We start from the raw sequence: 3893 nt of genomic DNA on the forward strand, positions 1-3893 counted from the left end.
AAAAAAAAAAAAAAAAAAAAAAAAAAAAAAAAAAAAGACTAGGGATATAGCTCAGTGCTCAAGGCTCTTGGTTCAATCTCAAGGAGAGGTGGGGAGGAGAAGAAAGGAAACAATCTGAGGCAGGGTCTCACTAATTTGCCTAGGCTGGCCTTGAACTTGCCATTCCCCTGCCTCAGCTTCCTGAATAGTTTGGATTACAAGCATGCAGAAGGTGCCACACCTGGTTGCTGTGCTTGTTTCTTTGTTCTGATACAGGGGCTTGCACCCAGGGCCTTCCTACTGAACTTTTAAAAGGTATCCCTGGCCATTTAAAAAAAATTATTTTTTAAATTTTGAGACCTGGCTGGGCTTGAACTTTTAATCCTCCTGCCTCAGTCTCCCAGAGTGCTGGGATTATAGGTGTGCACCACCATGCACAACTAGCATCTTTGATAAGTACTGATTACTTCTGCTTCTGCCTCTCTGCCTGTCCCCATCCCCCACCCATTGGGCTAGGGATTGAACCGAGGACTTTGCACACTGGACAAATGCTCTAGCACAACCACTATCCCCATCCCTCCTCCTTTACTCTTGACCCCCTTTCTCCTGCTTTCCTTTTCTAAAGAACAGGTAACACTTAGCATCCTCTAACACACCGTATGATTGGTTTGTACAGATTGTCTGCTTTATTCTGCTGGACTGCAGACTCCACAAAGACAAGGCTACATTTTGGACACTGATGCAGCTCAAGCCTCCAGAACAGTTGCTGGCACAATTAGTGCTCAATAAATACTTGTGGACAGAATGGAGACATCACTCTTGGGTGCCCTCACAGCCTCTACTACCTACCCTATGGTATCCCTAGGCCCACAGAGGCACACAGCTGGTGGAGAGTAGGAATCCTTATCCAGCTCTGGATTCTCAGGGCACGAGGTACATAATCGGTCCTCAGAGAATGTACCGTCCAGGGTTCTCTCCAGCGAAGAATCTGAAAGTTTCTTGCTGGAGTAGAAAGCTGAGCAGAGAGGGATTCAAGCTGATGCTTTCAGCATCATGTTGTTTGATGCTATCTTGTCAAGTACTTGAGAAGTGGACCCCAGACAACAGGTCTCTCTAGAGCCTTCTTTGGCTTTGCCCCCCCCCGTGGCAGGCAGAGTGATATGTCCCCAAAGATGTCTACTTCCTAACCCCAGGAGCCTGTGGGTTCTCTTCCACCTGGTAACAGGGAAGCTGCAGATGGGGACACCATCTTGGATTATCCCGGTGCAATCACAAGGGGTTTAGTGGGGGAGGGAGAGGCAGACAAGTGAGAAGGAAGAATGATGCTAGAAGCAGGTCTGAGAGATCCATCAGGAGAAAGGGTGGAAAAACCACTGTTGGCTCAGAAGATTTGGGCAGGGAAGAGGGATGACCCAAGAAATGCAGGAGCTTCTAGAAGCCCCTAAAGGCAACAGAACAGGTGTTTTCCTAGAGGTTTCCAAAGGAACCAGCCCTGCTGGAACCTTGATTTCAGCCCAGTGACACTCACTTAAGACTTGGCACCTCTAGAGCTGTAAGAGAAATTAGTGTTGTCACTGAATGTTATGGTAGCCATAGGATACTCACAATCCCATAATGTTTTCCCTTGTGCTGGCAGAGTAACTTTCAGCTTCTGATGGCTTCACAATATCAGCCTCCCTCCAACATGCCCAGGGCCCCGGCCAGCCAGCCTGCCTTTCAGGACCGTCTGGCTTAATTTTTCCCTCACACCTCCCTCCACTGGGGATCTCCTGCTCATCCTTTGGACTCTATGCCAAGTTTCCATGAGACACCTGTTAAGGGGTTCTAGGCACTATTTGGGGGGCTGAAAAAAAACAAAGTAGGGCCTCTGCTATTCTGTGGAGAGGGGAAGGCAGATTGCCATCAAGTACCCCACCCGCTAGCAAGTCATTTCCCATAGTGAGTGTATTCTACCTGCATTCCCGGATTATGGGGGCATTGAGCAATGCTGCGCCGTGGAGACTGAACCCGGTGCTCAACTAACCCAGCACTTTTTAGATGTGCTGTCATGTGAGGCCTCTCCAAGAAAACCTTTTGAGCTGGGACCTGTATGAAAATCAGTCTCTAGCCACATGAAGAGCCCCTTCCTCAGAGGACCTCCTTTCCTTGAACTTGCCTGTCATGTGTTTATCTGGTATTGTAGCCTGAATAGGATTTTGTGTCCCCCCAAAATCCTTTTGCTGAAGACCTAGCCCATAATGTGACTATATTTGGAGACATGGCTATAATGTGACTATATTTAGGAGTTAGTGTTGCAGAATTCTAGAGACTGGAGAGACCACAGGAGATTCAGGATTTATTTGGCTTTAGGTGAACACTGGCCCACGGGATCATGTCCCAAAGGCTGGGCGCTGAACAAAGGAAGGGCTCTAGTTTTACACACGTGCCAAGGGGGTGGACCTTGTAGGTGGGCAAGCAAGTTTACAGAAGCAGACAGTTTTGCAACTTAGTATGTCTAGGTGGCCTTGTTCAGGCAAATCAGGGTGTTATGAGAGCAGACTATGAATCTTCACTGACAGGAACACGTTACTAACTATTTGTAACAACAGTCCTAGGGAGAAGGCAGTCTGTTTGTAATAGAGCAAAGGACAACAGCCACAGGGAGGGAGAAGTCTGAAGGGTTAGGGTTAGGTCCGGGAAACTCGTTTTTTCTCTTAAGCACGGCTTCAATAGGGTAAAGTGAAGTCACAGGGGTGGGGCTCTACTCTAACCTGACTGTCGTCATGAAAGGAAGAGACACCAGAGATTCAGAGAAAATGCCACGTGAAGACGTGAGGAAGGGGGCCTCACAGAAACCAACTGTGCTGTGGCACCTCAGTTGGAGCCTAGTCTCGGCAACCTGTCAAGGCTGTCTCAAAAAACAAACAAAAGGTGGAGGCTGGGGTGTTTTCTGCGAGAGGGCAACCCCAGCTAGGCTCCGTCCTAAGTAATGCACGGGACAGACTGACCCAAGACTTCCCGCCTGCACAGCCCATCTCTGGTGTTCTGTCAGAGCACCTGGAAGAGGTAACACACCTGGTTACTAAATCTACATCACCTAGACCACAGCAAGAGCCACCCAGCTAGTCTCCCTGCTTACCCCTTCTACACCCTGCTCTCTGCACAGCAGCCTGAGAACTTTTAAAAAGTATGAATCAGGCCTTGGAACTCTCATTCAGATTCCTCAATGAGTGCCGGCCACCCCTCACTGAAGGAATTCTAACTTTCACAAGGTCTTCCCCGACGCTCATACCTCGTCCTCTCCACTTGCACACCCACCATACAGACTGTCCCCGTGCCCCAGACACCAAACTCGGGCCTCTGGGCTTTCGCACTGCTCTTTGCGAAGCCTAGGGCAAGCTCCTCCCATCCGGGTATCTACTTCTGAACGGCTGCCACTTCTGTGCCACCTTCCCCGACTCTCGCCCTTTCCCGGAGCCCTCCCACCACAGCCACACCCCCTGCCCTACTTTCCCGGGTCTTTATGGGCTCGGGGTGCGCGCTCCCGCTCGGATCCCGCGAAGCAGAGCCTCTGGCCCGCGGAGCCCCGGCACTGGCCAGTGCAAATACAGACACACGCAGCAGCGGCCAGGGCCAGCCGGCCCAGCTAGACGCAGGCTGTCTGTGGACGCTGCGCCCCAGCTTTCCGTCTGTAAGGCCCGGGCCCAGCCAGGGCGACCCGAGGGCGCAGAGGGGCCGCGCGCAGAGCAGGGCGCACGGGATGCGGCGCCGCGGGACAGCCGGCCCCGGGGAGGCTCGAGGTCCCCAGTGCCACCCGGCCCCATGGTACCGGGACCCACCGGGCCGGTATAGGTGTCTCCTGTGCGAGGGCCCCGCCGCCCGATCACCCCGCGGCCAGGCGCCGTACCCGCTTCCGCCACCCCGCGGCCCGACGT

The 3893-nt window shown here is 52.2% G+C and overlaps 1 protein-coding gene and 1 long non-coding RNA gene across 2 annotated transcripts in view; one reads left to right on the forward strand and one right to left on the reverse strand.

Annotated features, from left to right (window-relative positions):
- Positions 1-2301: 2301 nt before the first annotated feature.
- LOC106149314 lies at positions 2302-3876 on the reverse strand. The gene is made up of 2 exons (XR_001235408.1): positions 3798-3876; positions 2302-3015 (listed from the first exon to the last, which is right to left on the reverse strand). It is a non-coding gene; the product is annotated as an uncharacterized LOC106149314 (long non-coding RNA).
- Positions 3009-3893, forward strand: part of Zc3h7a (zinc finger CCCH-type containing 7A) — a 37314-nt gene continuing 36429 nt past the window's right edge. The window contains exon 1 of the mRNA XM_005391159.2: positions 3009-3649. The gene's annotated coding sequence lies outside the window, so the exon portion shown is untranslated. The remainder of the gene's footprint in view (positions 3650-3893) is intronic.

This window comes from Chinchilla lanigera, unplaced genomic scaffold, assembly GCF_000276665.1.
Source record: "Chinchilla lanigera isolate Chin_1 unplaced genomic scaffold, ChiLan1.0 scaffold00041, whole genome shotgun sequence".
NCBI classification, from domain to species: domain Eukaryota; kingdom Metazoa; phylum Chordata; class Mammalia; order Rodentia; family Chinchillidae; genus Chinchilla; species Chinchilla lanigera.